The sequence below is a fragment of the Panicum virgatum genome, chromosome 3K (genome assembly GCF_016808335.1).
Source record: "Panicum virgatum strain AP13 chromosome 3K, P.virgatum_v5, whole genome shotgun sequence".
In the NCBI taxonomy this organism is placed as follows: Eukaryota; Viridiplantae; Streptophyta; class Magnoliopsida; order Poales; family Poaceae; genus Panicum; species Panicum virgatum.
The window spans coordinates 38,687,532-38,710,205 of record NC_053138.1 but is presented as its reverse complement, the minus strand read 5'-3'; positions in this window follow the sequence as shown (position 1 = coordinate 38,710,205).

Genomic DNA, 22,674 nt, shown 5'->3' with positions numbered 1-22,674 from the left:
TCATCCTCTTCCTCTGACTCATCATCATCCACATCGCCTAGATTACTTACTCTCCTTGCTATCCCGTCCCCTTGGACATCATCTTCATCTTCATCTTCGGACCCTAATGATATCTTGTCATCATCTTGATTACGTTCCTCTTCCTCAAAAACAACATTGTCAAATTGATCAGCAATCACTACCAAATCAAAACTAGGAGCATTCATAGGAGAACTCGGGACAAAAGCATTAACATCATGTGAAATAGATGACTCCTGGGTCAGCTTCTGAGCTACATTCTGCTCTCCGTGTTCAAGTGTCGTTGGCCTCCGAAATATGTCTACGATAACCTCCCAGCATACCACATTTGATCGTTCTACAATCTCCTTGTACTGCTTCCAGTGTGCCTCAGAAGTAAGCTTCATGAGTACATAGTGTGAGCTAGCTTTCCCACAATCAAAACGACCTCTCATTTCAACCTCATCCGCACGACATCCATACTTCAAGGTAACACGGTTAACTAAATGTTCAAAGGATGGAAGTGAAAGTGTCTCTGCCAAATGCATGTTTCTGCCCGCTCGTGTGTCCGCCCCCCTTCCTTTGCGCCCACTCGGTCGTCCTTTCCCCTTGACCGTCCTTTCCCTTGACCACCCAATCCCCACCTCCTCCCCGACGGTTCCACGTCGAGCTCGAGCACCGAGCGCCCACTCCTCCCCCAATGGTTACACGCCGAGCTTGAGTGCCGAACGCTCCGGCCTCCTCTGCGCCTCACTTTAGCTCCGACCTCCTCCGCGTCTCTCCAACTCCGAGCTCCTTCGCGCCTCCCCTCGCGCGCGGTGCCTCTCCACTGCGAGGGAGCCCGAGGTTGAGCTCTGCCCCGCCTCCGGCCTCCCCCGTGTGCCGTGCCTCTCCAGATTTGGCCTCCCCCACGTGCGCCACGAACTGCTCTGCCCAAATCTACCCCCGCCCCGATCTGCTCCGTCAAGGAAGGCAACGTCTTCGTGGTGCCGTCCGAGAGACCGGGATGGTCACCTACCTGGCTGAAGCGTCCCCTCATAAGAAAGAACTTAAATGTGATACAAACATCAGTCCCAGGAGGCTGATGCCACATTTATTACATCAGATGGTCCATTACCATACAAACCTCCGAGGAGGACACTCGATACAGATGATAATAATAAGTAACCAAGCTACGACATAACACCAGAGCGCGGCCCACATGGGATCTAGCTCGGGCTCAGAGTACTGCGTCAGCGAAATCATCTCGAACAGGGCCGGTTCCACAGGCAAGGTTGGGTGTAGAACGATAACCCTACTCGGCATCGTCTAGTACGAAGTCTGGGTCTTCTTCTGTAAAAAGTAAGAATGGGGTGAGTACAACGTACTCAGCAAGTCCAACCACACCCATGGTGGGGGTTATATCAGAATAACATGCTCGGGTAAAACAAGGATAAGGTTACGGTTTAATTTGCAGAAAGCTAAATTTTATGAAGGGGTTCATTTAGCAGAAAACATTTCGAAAACTAGTTTTTGTATTAAAAATCACGGAGTTTAGGTTTTAAACTGCTACCGGACTCCCCGTCCGTCGTAGCACACGGCACAACTGCCGGTCACAAATCCAAAACAACTCACACTAGCCAAACCCAAGACAAACACTAGTTGAGAGACCACACTGTAACTCGCCCAGTACCGTGGGCACGGCTATTCGAATAGATTCTTAACTCTGCAGAGGTGTGCAACTTTACCCACAAGCGGGTACCACAACACGAGCACCGAAGTGTCGGGGTAGATCCCGACATAGCCATTACCCACCTTAGCTAGACCTGATTCGCCATCACGGAATTCACCAAGGGGTCATCGACCTATCTCTGAGGTACGACCAGGATATAAGTCACACTGAACATATCCCTTCTCCTTGGTCACCCGTTGCTCTCAGCCCTTCTGATGGCTATCACATCAACTAGTGGGGTTTATGCTAAGCCATTGCCCATTCAACGGTCGAGTGGTTTGCACGATAGTAGAGTTACGTGAGATGTAACACCAACTCGGTCCTTAGGGGTGACAAGATGGATATCTCCCTTCCTTGCCCTACCACACCGGCACGAGCACACCAACGGCAAATCACACTGAAATGCCATCCATCCCGTCTAAACTCATCTTTCGAAAATCCACTTTTATCCCTTCCCACACACACACCTTTTCTTTATAAAACAAGTTGTATAAAGTAGCAGGTCCTAAGCGTTCTAGTATCGATTAACGTCCAAGCAAAATCAGACATTAATCTAGGTGGTCAAGGAATGATTATCACAAATCAAGGGGTGGCTATCCAACGGTGTTCTACTTCGTTCACACCGTGGTCTACGATACGCACAAACAAACACACAATCAGGAAAAAGAAATAAAAGATTTATCGTTGAGCTCGAATCGGAAGTAAATAAGATATGGAGTTCGGAGTAATATTTTTGGGTGGTTTCCTAATGGCATGGCCGAAACTAGGTTAAGAAAGGCGTGGTAGAGTTTCGGGCCGATCAGAGTTCGTTTGGTGCATGAAATGATAGGTTGTATGAGGTTTTAGGGGTTAAGTAAGAGCCCAGGGACTTGTTTGCAATTACTTTTGGGAAGGAAAGGACTAGATTTTAATTTCCAGAAATGTCTGGGGTATACTAGAAAGGGCAGGGGCTTATTTTTAAGTGTTTTCATAAGGTGGGAGGGTCTGTTTTGTAATATAGTAAGAGAGGGGGGTCTCTTTTGCAAAATAGCTAGAAAGGTGGATGGACTCTTAAGGAATTAGAGAGAAGGACGGGGGTCTAAAGGCAAAACTGCCTTTGTTTCCCCTTTCCTCACGCCGGGAAACAGGGGAGACGGCCATGGGTCATCGGCGGCGCTCGGCCGGCGGCCCTGGGCCTCGGGGACGGTCGGGGTGAGGGGGAATAGGGTCTAGGTGAGGCGGGGGTCCGATCCCCGGCCGCAGCTCGGCCCGAGGTGGCCTGAGATGGCCTGGCCACAGCGGCCGACGGCGGCGGGCGACGGTGGCCCTGGACTGGTGTTCCAGAGGGGCGGTGGCGGTCAAGGAGAGGGGGAGGAGCACCAGTGGGCCTCGGGGGTGCCCAATCCGACCTCGATTCGGGCCGAGGGGCAGTGGAGAGGGGAGCTCCGCGGTGGCCGGCGGCTGCAATGGCGAGCGGCGGCGCTGCAAGCTGGGAGAGGAAGGCTGGAGGTGGTGGAGGTGGCAGTGGGGTGGAGGAGCGGCGCTGGGGGCCCTTTTAAAGCCCAGCCAAGGCGGTGGAGGCTTGGCGGGACGCGGGCGGAGGCCGGCGAGCGGTGCGGCCGAGTTATTGACGTGGCGACGCGGCGGCGCTAGCGGCGAGATGGGATGGGACGTGTCGGGCAGGCTGCGAACGACGTAGACGGTGTTGTGTGGGCGTCAACGGCGAGCTGAGGCGAGGCGAATGCTGGCGACGTGACGCCTCGGGCAAGCGGCGCTGTGCGGCGTCAACGGCGGCAGTGGGCGGGGTCGGGGCAGTGGCGAGCGGGGCCGGGCGGCCGGCATGCGGCGTGGCCACGCGTGTGTGTGTGCGCTAAGGCGGCGAGTGGCCCAGGGAGGCAGTGCTGGCGCGGGCCAGTGGGTGGCGCGAGCACGCGGTGCACACGCTTATCGCGGCTCGGCGCGGCACGTGTGTGCGGGCAGGTGGCGGTGTAGAGCGCCAGCGGCGGCTTGGCGCGGCGGGTGCACGCGAGCGAGGTCGCGGCGTGGCGTGGGCGCGTGAGGCGGGTCACGGCCCGGGGAGACGATGGCGCGCGGGGCAGGCCGGGCTGAGCCACGGTCGGGAACAGGGAGCGGCAGAGGGGAGTGGCCAGGGTGGTGTTCGGAAGGGAGAAGGGAGAGAGAGAAGGAAGGAGGGAGAAAAAGAAAAGAAGAAAGGAAAAATGGAAAAAGAAAAAGAAAAGGAGGGAAGAGAGAGGGAAAAGGAGAGATTCGCGGCGATCCCATCGGCGGTGACAACGACGCCGGTCGGGTACGCGCAGCTGTCGCGGCCGCGTGCCACGGCCGGGCGTGATGCGCGGGTCAGGGCGAACAGGGTGTTGGATTCGGGTGTCGGGGTCGGGTCTTTCGGGGATCGGGAGATCGGGCGGATAAGTTCCGAGCTCAACGATTAAAAAGGGCGGTTTTTAGCAATCGATTTGATTTGGTAAAAATTTGGTATGTTACAAACCTACCCCACTTAAAATGAATTTCGTCCTCGAGATTCGGCTGGCTCCTAAACAAGTGGGGAAACTCCTTCTTCAGGGCGTCTTCGTGTTCCCACGTCGCTTCTTCTATTCCGTGTCTGCTCCACTGCACTCTGCATATCTGTACTTCGGAGTTTCTGGTCCTCCTGGTGACAGTGTCTAGAATCTTATCCGGTACCTCCTGGTATCGCAGGTCTGGCTGCAGATCTATCGTTTCAACTGGCACATGTTCTGCTTCGGGTACCCTCAAACACCTTCTTAATTGTGAGATGTGGAACACCGGGTGTATATCCGACATTTCTTCAGGTAGCTCTAGGCGGTATGCTACTGCTCCAATTTTCTTCAGAACTCGGTACGGTCCAATGTACCGGGGGGCCAATTTCCCTTGTACCTGGAATCTTCGGGTTCCTCGAATGGTCGACACCTTGAGATACACAAAATCTCCTGGGTTGAAGCTTATTTCCCGTCTTTTCCTGTTGGCGTAGCTCTTCTGTCGGGACTGTGCTGCTTTTAGCTTTTCTCTAATCTCAGCAACTCTTTCTTCTGCTTCTTTTATGAGTGCGGGCCCGACTAGGGCATGCTCTCCAACTTCTGACCACATCAGCGGTGTTCTGCACTTCCTCCCATAGAGGGCTTCGAACAGTGACATGCCTAAACTTGCTTGGTACCCATTGTTGTATGAGAACTCGGCATAGGGTAAACTTTGCTCCCAATCTTTGCCATAAGTGAGGACACACGCTCTCAGCATATCTTCCATAATCTGGTTTACCCTTTCTGTCTGGCCATCTGTCTGCGGGTGATAAGCAGAGCTAAAATCTAACCTGGTGCCCATGGCTTTATGCAAACTTTTCCAAAATCTAGAGGTGAACTGGGTCCCTCTATCTGAAACAATTCGGCTGGGCACACCATGCAACTTCACTATGTTTTCCACATAGAGCTTGGCTAGCTTCTCTCCGCAGTAATTGGTTCGTACGGGTATGAAATGAGCTGATTTAGTAAGTCGATCCACTATTACCCATATGGAGTCGTGCCCTTTCTGAGTCCTGGGCAAACCTACTACAAAATCCATTCCTACCTCGTCCCATTTCCAAACCGGGATGGGTAAGGGTTGCAACAACCCTGCTGGTTTCTGATGTTCAGCCTTGATCCTTTGACAAGTATCGCACCGGGCGACAAATCGGGCAATATCTGCCTTCATCCCATTCCACCAATATTTTTGTTTTAAGTCCATATACATTTTGGTGGATCCTGGGTGAATGGAATATGTCGAGTTGTGAGCCTCATCCATGATCATTTGCTTGAAGTCTCCTTATTATCCACTCTAAAATCTGGTGCCTTATTTTCTCCAGTCTACCTCCGGATTTCCATCAGCCCCTTATCCGAACTTTGTGCCTTTCGGATTCTGTCTTCTAGCGTGGATTGAACGTTCAGCACTTGGCTTGAACCTCGAGGGACAATGTGCACATTTAATCGTGCTATTTCCTCTCGCAGATGATCATCCTTGGGTCCATAGGATTTCCGACTCAGGGCATCAGCTACTACGTTTGCTTTCCCTGGGTGGTAATGGATTTCCGAGTTATAATCCTTAACCAATTCCAGCCATCTTCTCTGTCTTAGGTTCAGATCCGGCTGGGTGAATATGTACTTCAGGCTCTTATGGTCAGTATAGATTTCACACTTATTTCCGATCAAATAATGCCTCCAAATTTTAAGAGTGTGCACTACGGCTACAAGTTCCAAATCATGGGTCGGATAGTTCTGCTCATGAGACCTGAGCTGGCGGGAAGCATATGCAACGACCTTCCCGTCTTGCATTAGTACACAACCCAATCCTTGTCGGGATGCATCACAATAGATGACAAAATCCCGATGAATATCTGGTAGGGTCAGTACTGGAGCGGTAGTCAATCTTCGCTTCAGTTCCTGGAAACTCCTTTCACATGACTCTGTCCAGGTGAATTTCTTCTCCTTCTTGAGCAGCTCTGTCATGGGTCGGGCTATCTTAGAAAACCCTTCAATGAATCTCCGATAATACCCAGCTAATCCAAGAAAACTTCTGATCTCACTGACGTTGGTCGGTGGTTGCCAGTTGGAGACTGCTTCGACCTTCTCAAGATCCACTGCTACTCCTTCTGCGGTCAGAATATGACCAAGGAAGGCTACTTTCTCCAGCCAGAACTCATACTTGCTGAATTTGGCGTATAGCCTATGCATCCTCAGCTTTTCCAAAACTACCCTCAGGTGCTGCTCGTGCTCCTGAATGCTCTTCGAGTAAATAAGTATGTCGTCGATGAAGACTACGACAAACTTATCTAACTCGTCCATGAACACCTTGTTCATGAGGTTCATGAAATAAGCAGGTGCATTTGTCAGACCAAAAGACATTACTGTGAACTCAAACTGCCCGTATCGGGTGACAAAGGCTGCCTTCGGAATGTCGCTCTCCCTAATCTTGAGCTGAAAATATCCGAACCTCAGGTCGATCTTGGAGAAGTACTTGGCCCCTTTTAACTGATCAAAAAGGTCATCGATCCTGGGAAGGGGGTACTTGTTCTTGATAGTGACTTCGTTTAGTGCCTGGTAATCTACACACAACCTCATACTTCCGTCCTTCTTCTTGACAAATAGAACCGGGGCTCCCCAAGGAGACGAACTTGGCCTGATGAAGCCAATTCGTTGTAGTTCTTCCAGCTGTTTCTTTAGTTATGCTAACTGAAAGGCTGCCATTCTATAGGGTCTCTTGGCTATAGGGGCAGTTCCAGGGACAAGGTCAATAACAAATTCTACATCCCTATCTGGTGGCATACCGGGAAGTTCTTCGGAGAAAACATCTGGGTACTCATTCACTACTGGGACTTCTTCCAAGGACTTGGCTTCCATGCTAAATATCATTGGGTTTGATCCACTTTCCCGGGTATGACAGGTTACTCGTACTCCTTCTGGGTTTGTTAGGTGTACCACTTTGTCAGTACAGCCTATGAGACCATTGTGTCGGCTTAACCAATTCATTCCAAGGATCACGTCTATCCCTTCTGACTTAAGTACTACTAGGTCCGCTAGAAATTCTACCCCACTTAAATTGATCCTTACCCGTAGACAACCCAGTTGACACCTGATGTCACCTCCGGGTGTCCGGGTTAATAGGCGTGTTTTTAGTAGTACTGTAGGTATTTTATGTTTCTCCACAAAACTTGAGGATATGAATGAGTGTGATGCTCCAGAATCAAACAGTACTGTTGCGAGGGTTGAGCTGACTAGGTACTCACCGAGTACTACGCCCTGAGCTCCTTGAGCTTCCTGTGCGTTGATGTGGTTGACGCGGGCTCGTCCAAACGACTGCTGAGGCTGCCTCATCTGCTGACTATTGTTGTTGGTGTTGTTGTTGCCACGGATGGGTACTCGATTGGCACCCGTGTGGACTGGCTTTGGTCCGTTCACTGTGTTGGAAAAGGCTGACGTAGCCGGCTTGTTTTTTGCATAGGGGCAGTCGGCGATGATGTGCCCCGTCTCTCGGCAGTTGAAGCAGGCCCTCACATTGCTGTTGTTGGTGGTGACCTGGCTTGCATTACATTGCGGGGCCCGTGGTCCTGTCACTTGAGACTGAGTTCTATACTGCATTGGGGCTTGGGACCTTGGTGCGTTGTAGCTGAAGCTTCTGGGCTTCTAGAAACGATCCTGCTGGCGTGACTTGCTCTCCAGGAACTTGCGCTTGTTATCCTTTCTTTCATCAATCTTGGCCTTCTCTGTGAGGATTGCCTTGTTCATCAAGGTGTTGAAATCAGGATAGATCTGAGGGGTGAGCAGGGTCCTGAGTTCTAGGGTTTAGTCCCTTCTTGAACATATCCTGCTTCTTCTCGTCGTCGTTCACTTCTTCTGGTGCATAGCGAGCCAGTTCCATAAATTGGTGAGTATACTCTTCCACCGACATACTCCCCTGCTGAAGTGCGCGGAATTCATCTGCCTTGTGCTTCATGGTGGCCGAGGGGATGTGATAACAGCGGAACTCCTTCACGAATTCATTCCAAGTGATGGTGGAGGCATCTTTGGCAGCAGCGCAGTAATTCTCCCACCAGGCTAAGGAAGACCCGGTGAGTTGATGTGCTAGCCAGCAGAACTTTATCTCGATCCTGGCACTCGAACGGCTCAAGCTTCCTCTGGATCACACGCAGCCAGTCGTCTGCATCCAAAGGGTTGCTGGATCCAGCATAGGTGGGCGGCTTGGTCCTCAGGAAAGCTGTCAGCTTGTCATTCACGGTTTGTCCTCATGGCTGCCTACTGACAAGGGCATTGGCCAGTGTTTCTAGGATGAGGGTCTGATTGTGGATTATTTGTGCCAGGTCCCTGAGGGGTGGTGGTGGTGGCAGTGGCACTTCTTGATTTTCTCCTCGGTTCTGGCTCACTTCTTGTTCATCTTGGGGAGGGCTCTGTCCATTCGGCTGCACTCCCATATCAGCGACTGGAGGGTTCCGAATGCAGGAGGCCCTCGTAACGCATCGGGAAGCCATCTGTAAATTGGGTAGAGTTTTTATGAGATTTAGGATTAAGTGATGTTTAAGTTATTTAAATCGTATTTTTGAAAAGGCAGAATCTACCTTCTGCCGATAAGCACACAACTAACAAGCACACAACATATCAAACAACAAGCACAAACAACTTTATTACTGCAAGGGAGGTACTACACGGGGCAAGGCCAAACGCGTACAACACGTCTGGGTACACATCTTCAAAAGAAAAAGGGGGGCACAGATCTTCTTCGGACCACACGGCTTCATCCCTTGACAGTCGCTAGCACTTTAGATAAACTCATCGGCTTGAGTGGGTTCCTCCCTCGGAAGAGAACTCACGTCTTCTAGGGGAATGAGTGGTCCTTGCTCAACGTCCTCTAGATCTCCGTTTTCCCAGGGTTGCGTAGTGGCTTCTCTTGCGGGGTTCGGGTGGGGCTTGCGGGTTTCCAAAGAGTGGTCCCCATCCTATGACGGGCGTTCCGAGTAGAACATGGTCTTCTCCAATTGCTGGGACTGGGGTTCCACTCCTAGTCCATTCCTGCATACGCCGATCCCGGGCTTGCCTGAGGCTCTCCTGAGCAACTGCTTCACTGCTGACCGCGGTTGCGGCTCTTGCCTCGGCTTGGACTGCTCGGATCTATTGCAGTCTTACCGCGAGCTCTGCTTGCTCGGCTCGATGGGTCTGTTCCCTCAGCAAGTTGGCTTGCTCGTCAAAGAGCTTATCCAAGGAGGCTAGGTAGGTAGCCACTTGGTACAGGAGGCCTTCTTCATGGCGGCGCCGTTCCAGGCTTCTCATTCGAGCTTCCCAAACTAGGGTTCTGATGGCCGGTGGAAAGAACCTCATTGGTGTGGGGGCGAGGTGTCTTTCGAAAATCCAGCACAGGTAATGGAGTGCTTTCCTGACAGCTAAGGGATAGGTGTCCTGGTGCCTAAACCCTTTAGCGGTCACTCGCCATGACTGGATGTCGGGGTAGCGGTCACTTCTGGCGATGACTAGGATCACCCTGCAGCGGAGAGTGCCATGATGCTCGTACTCTCTGCTGTAGTACCTTGGGCGTTCCGTGACGCCAAGGCTTTCCAGGGCGTTGATCAAGAGGCTGGGGAAGCCAGGTGCAGCTTGGCAGTCGCCCTGGGTCCATCCTTCCTCAGCCATCTGAAAACAAAGATAGGGTGAAGAACTTGCACAAATATTTGAGGTACACAAAGGGAGTAGATAATATTTATTATTGCAACATGGTGGGGTACAACTTCATGGTTACATGATTATTAGGGCAAAGGCTATAGCTTGGGGTGCTACTCCTATCATGGAGACTCTTCCTCGATCCTAAGAGGGCGCTTCTTCAGTGGGAGATACTGATCCATCATGTCATCTTCGGTCTGAGTACCTTTATCCCAATGGGTTTCTTCGGGTTCTTCTCCTTCGGTCTGAGTACCAACATCCCAATGGGTTTCCATGGGTTCTTCTTCTTCTTCTTCCTCTATCCATCCACCTATTCCTCTGCGAGCCTCGTACTCTTGCATTTGGGCTTGGAGAGCGGCTAGGGAATCATCGGCGCATGTGGCTCTTGCCTGTTGTTCTTCCAGTTCTGCCTCACGCTCTTGCATTTGGATTTGGAGAGTGGCTAGGGAATACTCGGCGTGTACGGCTCTTGTCCGTTGTTCTTCCAGCTCTTGGGTTGCCTTTTCTGCTCTGTGGACTTGTTGCTTCAGTTGTGCCGCTTGTTCGCGGTAGAGCTCGTCCAGGCCGGTGAGATAGATGGATAGGTGAGAGACCGTGTCTTCTAGGTCTTCTTCTTCTCTTCCAAGTCTTCTCATCCGAGCAATCCATGTGCGTCCTCTTCCTTCAGTCAGCGGGAAAAATCCCATAGGAGTCCGCTGGAAGTGATGCCTATAGATTGCGCGTAGATGTCGCAGGGCTTTGCGGGCAGCCTTTCGATAAGTGTCCGGGAAGCGAAAACTAGTGGTGGAGATGAACCAAGGGTCCACATCTGGGTAGCGGGTGCTCCTTGCCACAAAGATCATCAGGTCGCACCGAAGAGTGCCCTTGGGTCGTACTCCCGGTAGAGAAACTCTGGTGGGTCCACAACTCCGATGCGTTCCAGGCTGAGTATCAACAACTTAGGAAGGCCGGGCTCTGCGTGACAGATTCCGCCCATCCATCCATTGTCAGCCATCTGGAACAGGGCAAGAACCAGTGGTGAGTGTTTGTGTGAAGAAAGGGTTAAGGAAAAATCCTAGTGTGAAATGGCCTACAACAGGGTTTCGCTCCTAGGGTCACGTCCTATGGCCAACCTACGGCTCTGATACCACCTGAAGTGTCCCCTCATAAGAGAGAACTTAAATGTGAAACAAACATCAGTCCCAGGAGGCTGATGCCACATTTATTACATCAGATGGTCCATTACCGTACAAACCTTCGAGGAGGACACTCGATACAGATGATAATAATAAGTACCAAGCTACGACATAACACCAGAGCGCGACCCACATGGGATCTAGCTCGGGCTCAGAGTACTGCGTCAGCAAAATCATCTCAAACAGGGCCGGTTCCACAGGCAAGGTTGGGTGTAGAACGATAACCCTACTTGGCGTCGTCTGGTACGAAGTCTGGGTCTTCTTCTGTAAAAAGTAAGAATGGGGTGAGTACAACGTACTCAGCAAGTCCAACCACACTCACGGTGGGGGTTATATCAGAATAACATGCTCGGGTAAAACAAGGATAAGGTTACGGTTTAATTTGCAGAAAGCTAAATTTTATGCAGGGGTTCATTTAGCAGAAAACATTTCGAAAACTAGTTTTTGTATTAAAAATCACAGAGTTTAGGTTTTAAACTGCTACCGGACTCCCCGTCCGTCGTAGCACACGGCACAACTGCCGGTCACAAATCCAAAACAACTCACACTAGCCAAACCCAAGATAAACACTAGTTGAGAGACCACACCGTAACTCGCCCAGTACCGTGGGCACGGCTATTCGAATAGATTCTTAACTTTGCAGAGGTGTGCAACTTTATCCACAAGCGGGTACCACAACACAAGCACCGAAGTGTCGGTGTAGATCCCGACATAACCATTACCCACCTTAGCTAGACCTGATTCGCCATCACGGAATTCACCAAAGGGTCGTCGACCTATCTCTGAGGTACGACCGGGGTATAAGTCACACTGAACATATCCCTTCTCCTTGGTCACCCGTTGCTCTCAGCCCTTCTGATGGCTATCACATCAACTAGTGGGGTTTATGCTAAGCCGTTGCCCATTCAACGGTCGAGTGGTTTGCACGATAGTGGAGTTAGGTGAGATGTAACACCAACTCGGTCCTTAGGGGTGACAAGATGGATATCTCCCTTCCTTGCCCTGCCACACCGGCACGAGCACACCAACGGCAAATCACACTGAAATGCCATCCATCCCGTCTAAACTCATCTTTCGAAAATCCACTTTTATCCCTTCCCACACACACACCTTTTCTTTATAAAACAAGTTGTATAAAGTAGCAGGTCCTAAGCGTTCTAGTATCGATTAACGTCCAAGCAAAATCAGACATTAATCTAGGTGGTCAAGGAATGGTTATCACAAATCAAGGGGTGGCTATCCAACCGTGTTTTCATGCAGGCAAAACATATGTAATTTTATAAAGCAGGCCAATAGGCTATGTTTATAAAAACTAGGACCAAAACATGCATCAAAGGGCGGGATTGAACTTGCCGTCTTCGAAGCCTTCGGGGAAGTCCTGGTCGAGGCACTGTCCTTCGGGCTCGGGGTCGCGGATCTGGTCCTCGTTCATGGACTCACAGTACTGCTCGTCAACGGGTTCTCCTTCGTTCACACCGTAGTCTACGATACGCACAAACAAACACACAATCAGGAAAAAGAAATAAAAGATTTATCGTTGAGCTCGAATCGGAAGTAAATAAGATATGGAGTTTGGAGTAATATTTTTGGGTGGTTTCCTAATGGCAAGGCCGAAACTAGGTTAAGAAAGGTGTGGTAGAGTTTCGGGCCTATCAGAGTTCGTTTGGTGCATGAAATGATAGGTTGTATGAGGTTTTAGGGGTTAAGTAAGGGCCCAGGGACTTGTTTGCAATTAGTTTTGGGAAGGAAAGGACTAGATTGTAATTTCCAAAAATGTCTGGGGTATACTAGAAAGGGCAGGGGCTTATTTTAAGTGTTTTCATAAGGTGGGAGGGTCTGTTTTGTAATATAGTAAGAGAGGGGGGTCTCTTTTGCAAAATAGCTAGAAAGGTGGACGGACTCTTAAGGAATTAGAGAGAAGGACGGGGGTCTAAAGGCAAAACTGCCTTTCTTTCCCCTTTCCTCACACCGGGAAACAGGGGAGGCAGCCATGGGTCATCGGCGGCGCTCGGCCGGCGGCCCTGGGCCTCGGGGACGGTCGGGGTGAGGGGGAATAGGGTCTAGGCGAGGCGGGGGTCCGATCCCCGGCCGCAGCTCGGTCCGAGGCGGCCTGAGATGGCCTGGCCACAGCGGCCGGCGGCGGCGGGCGACGGTGGCCCTGGACTGGTGTTCCAGAGGGGCTGCGGCGGTCAAGGAGAGGGGGAGGAGCACCAGTGGGCCTCGGGGGTGCCCAATCCTACTTAGATTCAGGCCGAGGGGCAGTGGAGAGGGGAGCTCCGCGGTGGCCGGCGGCTGCAATGGCGAGCGGTGGCGCTGCAAGCTGGGAGAGGAAGGCTGGAGGTGGTGGAGGTGGCAGTGGGGTGGAGGAGCGGCGCTGGGGGCCCTTTTAAAGGCGAGCCAAGGCGGTGGAGGCTTGGCGGGACGCGGGCGGAGGCCGGCGAGCGGTGCGGCCGTGTTATTGACATGGCGACGCGGCGGCGCTAGCGGCGAGGCGGGATGGGACGCGTCGGGCAGGCTGCGAGCGGCGTAGGCGGTGCTGTGCAGGCGTCAACGGCGAGCTGAGGCAAGGCGAGTGCTGGCGACGCGACGCCTCGGGTAGGCGGCGCTGTGCGGCGTCAACGGCGACAGTGGGAGGGGTCGGGGCAGTGGCGAGCGGGGCCGGGCGGCCGGCGAGCGGCGTGGCCACACGTGTGCGTGTGCGCTGAGGCGGCGAGTGGCACAGGGAGGCAGTGCTGGCGCGGGCTGGCGTGCGGCGTGAGCACGCAGGGCGCACGCGTGTCGCGGCTCGGCGCGGCACGTGCGTGCGGGCAGGCGGCAGTGCAGAGCACCAGCGGCGGCTTGGTGCGGCGGGTGCGTGCGAGCGAGGCCGCGGCGTGGTGTGGGCGCGTGAGGCAGGTCACGGCCAGGGGAGACGGTGGCGCGCGGGGCAGGCCGGGCTGAGCCGCGGTCGAGAACAGGGAGCGGCAGAGGGGAGCGGCCGGGGTGGCGTTCGGAAGGGAGAAGGGAGAGAGAGAAGGAAGGAGAGAGACAAGAAAAGAAGAAAGGAAAAATGGAAAAAGAAAAAGAAAAGGAGGGAAGAGAGAGGGAAAAGGAGAGATTCACGGCGATCCCATCGGCGGTGACAACGACGCCGGTCGGGCACGCGCGGCTGTCGAGGCCGCGTGCCGCGGCCGGGAGTGATGCGCGGGTCAGGGCGAACATGGTGTTGGATTTGGGTGTCGGGGTCGGGTCTTTCGGGGATCGGGAGATCGGGCAGATAAGTTCCGAGCTCAACGATTAAAAAGGGCGGTTTTTAGCAATCGATTTGATTTGGTAAAAATTTGGTATGTTACACTGGCCAACACCGACGGCTGGAGGAAGTGCTGACCTTCGTGCTCCAGTGGTGTGGTGGCGACGTCGACTCCGAACCCGACCCAGCATGGCCGAGCCCGCCCGCCCGCCCCTCCCTCCCATCGTCCAACTGCAACGACCGCCCCACGCGGCGCCACGCCATCTCTGCAGCGTCGACCCCCAGTGCCGCCGCGGTGCCACCGTCGTGCCAGCCACCTGGAGACACCCCGCCGTCACTCCATTGGTGACCAGGGCCTCGTCGGTGCACGGGGGTTCCAGGCATGCTGTTCCATTCAAGAGGGCTCACGCCCATTAGCTATTGGCAAAATTAGCCAGCGGACACCGTTCAAATTTGGTTTTTGCCACAAGCCACTAAAAAAATGATGTCTTTGTTGTAAGACATTGCTCAAGAGTGGTAATTTGCTAGAGAATACTGAACCCGTTATAATATTAGATTTTAATAGAAAACTACAGGAATTTCCCTCCTTGTCCTTGCCCGTCTCCAACCTCGCACCGCGCTGGAGCACGGCCGGCCCGTCCGCCCCTCCCTCGCGAGCGGCGCTGAGCCTGCACCGCGTTGGGAGCGCCGCCAGCCCGTCCGCCCCTTCCTCGCGCGCCGCGATGGGAGCGCGGCCGGCCCGTCCGCCCCACCCTCGCTGGGAGCGCCGCCGGGCGGCCGGCCTGTGCGCACCTTCCTCGCCTGCCGCGTTGGGAGCGCGGGCGACTGGCCCGTCCGCGTCCACCCCTCCCTTGCGTGCTGTGCTGGGAGAGCAGGCCGCCGGCCTATCCGCGTCTGCCTTCCCTTGCGCAGGGAGCTCCGGCCAAGACGCACGGCGCACTGCAGCTAGTTTGAGAGGCGCGAGAAAAAACAGTGCTGCATGAGAGGATAACCACTAGGGGTAAATTTGTCTTTCAACATCACTCTGTAATTAAATAGAATAAAATAGTGGGTACAATATCCCTCAGCAAATGTACATAGTTTTTTAGTATCTTTGAGCAAAGACAAACTTTTTTAGTGGTCATGAGCAAAGAGCACTATTTAACGGTGTCCTGCAGCAAATTTTGCCTTACCTATTCAACATATGGCTTCAATCGCGTTCATGAGCTCCTGGTTAGATGCAGTTGACAGTTCCTTGCTACGAAATACACCTGCCAAGTACACTGCGCACCAGATGTTTGATGGAATGCCTCACTATCATTGTTCGAGGGAAGATCAGTCCTGGCATGTTAGTCTATTTCCTTGTCTAATCTCCTTCCTTGAATATTGGGTTCTCTATTCTTTTGATTGTAACTGTATATGACAAACTAATGCTAAAGCTACCACATGTCTCAACTAGATTTTTTTATTTGCAGGTCATTCAATTGCAACCATTTGGCCTGACAGATAGCAGATATTTTGCAGCACTCGTTGACCTTGTATATTTGTATAAGAGCACTTTGACATGTCTAGACAATGTTATCCTGGACTACCATTAACTTGCAATGATAGTATCTAAAACTGTCTCAACTAGATTCTTTTATCTCCATGGCCAATCATGAGTGATTGATTTATGAGTTTTCACCATTTATTTAATAGTTACCACCTTACAAGTTTTGTTTTTTAGGTGGCTAGAGTTTTTTTTAATATCAGCTTGCCATGTTTGAGATGAGAGATAGTGAGGTAGAACTTATATACCTCCATGTCAAGAAAAATAAAGAAAGTGAATTTCAGTTCATAGGATAAAATGTGAAAAACAAATAAGAAAAACTTTGAAAACTACCTCTCCAATTAGCCATCGGAGCATGGAGGTATATAAGTTCTACCTCACTATCTCTCATCTCAAACATGCCAAGCTGATATTAAAAAAAAACTCTAGCCACCTAAAAAACATAACTTGTAAGGTGGTAACTATTAAATAAATGGTGAAAACTCATAAATCAATCACTCATGATTGGCCATGGAGATAAAAGAATCTAGTTGAGACAGTTTTAGATACTATCATAGCAAATTCTGAAATTATCAGTTAATGGTAGTCCAGGATAACATTGTCTTGACATGTCAAAGTGCTCTTATACAAATATACAAGTCAATGAGTGCTGCAAAATATCTGCTATCTGTCAAGCCAAATGGTTGCATTTGAATGTGTGACACCTCAGGTGTCAAAATAGCCAAAGCAAGACAGTTAGCATAAAACACCCTACAGAAATGACCAAGGAAACTTAAATAAATATATCATGTTTTGCTCTTGCAAATATATGTGTACATGTATATGTGTATGTGCATGTACCGTTTGAGTAACATATATTTCTATAGGATTCCAGTATACTATTCACACTCACCACAACATGACCAATAAAATGCATCAATATACATCCTTGGTGGTGTTTTATAAATTTTCAAGAACGATCGCATTCAATTTAAATGAGGTCACATGAAATGACGAATAAATTCGAATCATAGAAAACATGCTTTGAAAATAATTATTAAATCTTTGCTTAAGTAAAGTTTTGCTTAAAACGAAAAATGTTGAGTGGCTAAAGGTTGAACAACTTCATGCCTAAATGATCATGACAAATATAGTATAAAGGCACGCTCATATTTTTGTGGCAGATAGTTTTAATTGAAAGACTTTTTGCAAATTCAGGATTTAAACAAATTAAATAACTAGGAGTTCGAATCCAGGTAGTCATAAATAAATAACTTGCAAACAAAGTCAAATATGTTTATGAAATTTTATAGGCACACCATGTGATGTTAAACAAAAGTCTAGTTGAAGACTAGGAATAAAAGTGACAATATCCACATGAAATGATAAGTCATTTAAATGGTAATTTTTGAAATAATTAAATAACTTTCAAACTATTGCTCAAATGTAAAAGTGCCTGAAATAAAAGTTGTAGATCTCGAAAAATTGAACCAAGATGGTATTCAAAAGTTTTTCATTTGACCTTAAGAACAGAGAGAAAAATTGAGTTTACAAAGGAACACTGCAACTTCAATTTAATTACGAAATTGCCACGACTTCATCTCTCTCCTCCCTCCTCCTCTACTCCCTGCTCCCTACTCCCTGCCTATGGCGCGTCCGTAAGCCGGCGCCAGCCACCAATCCGGGCTACGCGTCGCGCCCCCGGCCGATCCCGCCTCCACGCCCCCGGTTTTCCCCGAAACCGCCCTCCCTGGCAACACCCCGAGCTCGCCACGCCCCTGCCGGTCACCTGCTCGCCACGACGACCGCACGCGCCGGCGACTCGCCTGGACGCCGCGCCCTCCCCAGCTCGAGCACGCCCAGCTCCCCCTCCCCCTCTTCTTTGGCCTATAAAAGGCAATGCTGGCCTCTATTGCGCGCGCACGAACGCGCCAGCTCGCCATTGTCGCCACCGAGCACCACCGCGCGCCACACACCCGCGGAGCTCCTCCCTCCGGCCTCCCACTGTCCAAATCGAACCTTCCATCACCTTCCCCACATCCCACTGGTTCTCTCCGGCCCACCCACCGCCGCCCTCCGTCGCCGGAACATCGCCGCCGGCGGACAGAGCCGCCGCCGCCCCTTCCTTGCCGTGGACGGCCCAACTCCGACCATCCCAACCCTGTCCGAGACCACCTAGAGGTAGCACTCGATCCCCTCTCCCTTTTCCCCCACCTAGTCCACGCCGCCGGCGAGCATCCTTGCCGGAATCCGGCCGCCATCGCCCCCCCCCCTGTTCTATGTCCGGCTAAGGACCCGATGGCTAGAAGATAAAAAAATCCAGGGGCTAGATTGCAATATATACATGAACTAAGAGCGGTGAACTTTGAAAATACATAACAATTCGTAGAAAAATCCTAAAAATGCAAACTCAACTGTTCTGGAATCCTGAGAACAAGAGCTACAACTTTGTCAACATGGCCATGAACAGATTCCTAATATTTTTGGCTCTCGATTGTAAAACTAGATAAAATGAGACTTAATTGTTCTAGGAGTTCCACTCATCAACTATAGGTGATTTTTGGCAGATAGATACTTTGCACCATATATGTCTCTGTGTAATATTTGCAGGCCCAGAAAAATATTTGTAGCTATAGGTTTTACTTAGATCTTGTTCTAGGCTAAAAATAAATGCTACAGTGGATTCCTCTACAGAGGGAGCCCTCAATGTCACAGTGGGTAATGGTGATCACGTGCGCAGCCCTGGACGCTTGGCAGAGGTACGTGGCAGGGTTGGCAGTGATTATTTTTGGTTCGATTCTCATTCCTTGCCAATGGGATCCACGGACATGGTAATTGGAGTTAGTTGGTTGAGTTTATTGGGAGATATTCAGTGGAATTTCAGAGAACAAATGTTTGCGTTGCCCGATAAACACATCATGTGGTGTGGCATCGAGAGGCCCTCGACAGCTTCTTTCCAGGTGATCACGCCAGCCGCCGGGCAACTACTACCTGAGCTGCTCCAGGAATTCGACGCGTTATTCAGGGAGCCACACGGGATGCCTCCTACCCGTGAGCTTGAGCACAGAATCCGGCTCAAGCCGGGCTCGGGCGCCGTGGCAGTCAGGCCATATCGTTATGCTCATCTCCAGAAGGACGAGCTTGAAAAACAGTGTGCAGACCTCCTCCGCGAGGGCATCATCTGACCAAGTTCGTCAGCCTTCTCTTCACCGGCCCTCCTTGTGCGCAAAGCGGATAAATCATGGCACATGTGTATTGATTACAGGGCCCTGAATGCTTGTACAGTCAAGGACAAATTCCCTATTCCCGTCGTTGAAGAATTACTGGATGAACTTAGGGGTGCCAAGTTCTTCACTAAACTGGACCTCCGATCTGGGTATTATCAGGTGCGTATGTGTCATGAGGATGTGGAGAAAACGGCCTTCCGCACTCACCAGGGTCTGTTTGAGTTCTTAGTGATGCCGTTCGGGTTGACGAACGCCCCGGCAACCTTTCAAGCATTGATGAATTCAGTACTGAAGCCTTTTCTCCGCAAGTTTGTCCTGGTATTTTTTGATGACATATTAATTTACAGCACTACATGGGCGGAGCATTTGTTGCATCTCAGGGCTGTGTTCGAGGCGCTGCGCCAACACATCCTTTTCCTAAAGAAATCTAAGTGTTCCTTTGGTAAAGAAGCAGTGGGTTATCTTGGCCATGTGATCTCAGCTCAAGGCGTGGCCATGGATGCAGAAAAAGTGCAAGCAGTCCTCTCTTGGCCTGTCCCAAAAACTGTTCAGGCCGTTCGGGGCTTTCTCGGCCTTGCCGGATATTATCGCCGGTTCATCCAGGATTACAGCCTGATTGCATCACCTTTTACCAAGCTTCTTCGCAAAGATGGCTTTCAGTGGACCGAGGAGGCAGCACAGGCATTCAGTGCGTTGCAGCAAGCATTATCTTCCGTGCCCGTCCTCCATCTCCCTGATTTCTCCATCATGTTTATAGTGGAATGCGATGCATCAGGCTCGGGATTTGGGGCTGTGCTACATCAGGGCACCGGACCAATAGCTTTCTTCAGCAGACCAATCGCTCCACGCCATGCAAAGTTAGCTGCTTATGAACGGGAATTAATCGGGTTAGTGCAAGCTGTCAAACATTGGCGGCCATACCTCTGGGGCCGGGAATTCATTGTGCGCACGGATCATCACAGCCTCAAGTTTCTATTCGACCAACGTCTCTCCACCATACCACAGCATCATTGGGCCACTAAGCTACTGGGTTACGATTTTCGTGTGGAGTATAAACCGGGCGCTGCAAATGTTGTTGCCGACGCCCTGTCCCGGCGCGATGAGGAGGTCAGCACTGCATGCATGCACCTTTCTACACCATCCTTTGAGCTGTTCGATGAGCTACGCAAGCACTTGTCTGCCGATGAATCTTTGCATAGGATCCGAGACCAGGCAGAGAAGGTGGAAGAGGGGTGGTCCATGGCGGATCAGCTCCTGCTGAAAGATGGTAAAATCTTTGTACCAGCTTCCTACAGTTTGGTTCCATCTCTTGTGGGGCTCGCGCATGGCATGGGTCATGAGGGCATTCAGAAAACCCTTCACCGTCTTCGCTCGGACTTTCACATCCCAGGTGACCACAAGCTCGTCATGGATTTTATCCGGAACTGTGAAGTGTGCTAGAGGAACAAGACGGAGCATTTGAGGCCAGGCGGTCTGCTACAGCCGCTAGAAATTCCATCTGCCGTATGGGCAGACATTGCAATGGATTTCATTGAAGCTCTCCCACGTGTCAACGGCAAGACGGTTATTCTCACAGTGGTGGACTGTTTCTCCAAGTTCGCCCATTTTATTCCCTTAAGTCACCCTTATACTACAGCTTCGGTGGCACGGGTTTTCTTTCAAGAAATTGTCCGTCTACATGGCCTTCCATCCTCTATCGTGAGTGACCGTGATCCGGTATTCACCAGTGCATTTTGGAAGGAGTTATTCAGCCTATTCGGTGTCAAATTGCAGTTTACATCAGCATTCCACCCCCAAGCGGATGGACAATCAGAGGCCACTAATAAAATCATTGCTATGTATCTTCGTTGCCTCACTGGTGGTCATCCTCGGAATTTTGCTATAACTCATCCTACCAGGCTTCTTTGCATACCTCGCCGTTCAAGGTGGTGTATGGCCGGGATCCACCAGTCCTCCGAGCTTATGAACCAGTGAAGCGCGGCTGCCAGCAGTAGAGCAGCAGATGCTGGAAAGGGATGAATTCCTTGCAGAGGTTCGTGATCGCTTGGAACAGGCCCAACAATACTCCAAGCATCAATATGATAAGAAACATCGGGAGCTTTCCTTTGCAGTGGGACAATGGGTGTGGCTCTGGCTCCTACACATGCCCATGGCGTCCCTCTCAGTGCAACACAGAGGTAAACTCGGACCTAAATATTTTGGCCCCTACAAGATCCTTGAGAAAATTGGGGATGTGGCTTATCGCTTGGAGTTACCTCCGAGAGCACGGCTTCATGATGTCTTCCATGTTGGTCTCCTCAAGCCCTTCCATGGTACACCGCCAGATGCTCCACCAGTGCTTCCACCAATTCTGAATGGGCGTGCTTGTCCTCGTCCGGCCAAGGTGTTGAGAGGTCGCTTGGCTCGTGGACGCTATGAGCTGCTATAGTTCAATGGGCTGACCAAGCAGCTGCCAACGCAGCATGGGTGGCCCTGGAAGATTTCAAGCATTTGTATCCAGATTTCCAGCTCGAGGACGAGCTGTTGCTCCAGAGGGGAGAGATGTTATGACCGGCAAGACATATCAACGACGCAATCGAAACAAGCAAGCACCGGAACCAGAGGGACGTGGCGGTTAAGGGACGTCCAGGAAGATATGTTGGGGTTCGGCAAGAGTAAAATCAGGAGATTAGTTTCTATGTTTGGCTAGTTATCTTTCCTTTGTTACAGATAGACTTATTTTAGAGGGACTTGTATTATGCGGAAGGATGAAGCAATGACAATTATCTAGTTTCCCCAACCTCCTCTCTTCCTGTTTTCCCCGATCCCATCTGTTATCGGCGACGTCTCGACGGCGCCAAAACGCCGAGGTCCGGGACCTCGACCTCCTACCAGTCACAATTACCACCTACGCCATATTCCCAGTTCCAATCAAGCTCCATCCATCCCACCACATAAGTTTAAATGTAAGAGAGGAGTTCGACAGGGAGACCCCCCTATCCCCTTTACTGTTTGTGTTGGCTGCTGAATTGCTGCAATATATTGTGAATGATGCTTTGCAGAATGGCCTCTTGCATGCCCCAATCCCATATTACAACAATGATTTCCCAGTGGTACAATATGCTGATGACACAATTTTAATCATGCAAGCAGACATCAACCAGGTTGTGCACCTCAAGCAGCTACTTGCACAATTCACTGAGTCTACTGGTTTAAAAGTCAATTATCACAAATCATCTATGATTCCTATTAATGTCTTGAGCAGCAAAATGGATGAACTGGCCTCTGCTTTTGGCTGTCAAGTGGCTACAATTCCCTTCACCTACTTGGGACTGCCCATGGGAACCACAAAACCAAAGATGGAAGACCTCACCCCCTTGATGGATAGAATTGAAAGAAAACTTGTCTCCTGCTCCAACTATCTCTCCTACTCAGGACGTTTGCAAATGATCAACTCAGCCATTTCACCCATCACTACATATGCCACGTGCTCGATCAAGCTGCCAGCAGGAGTTATTGAGAACATTGACAGAATACGAAGGCAATGCCTTTGGAGAGGCAATGATGCAACTAAAAAAGGAGGGAATTTAGCTGCTTGGCATATGGTCCAAAAACCGAAATCCAGAGGTCTGGGTGTCATAAATCTCAGGTTGCAAAATGATG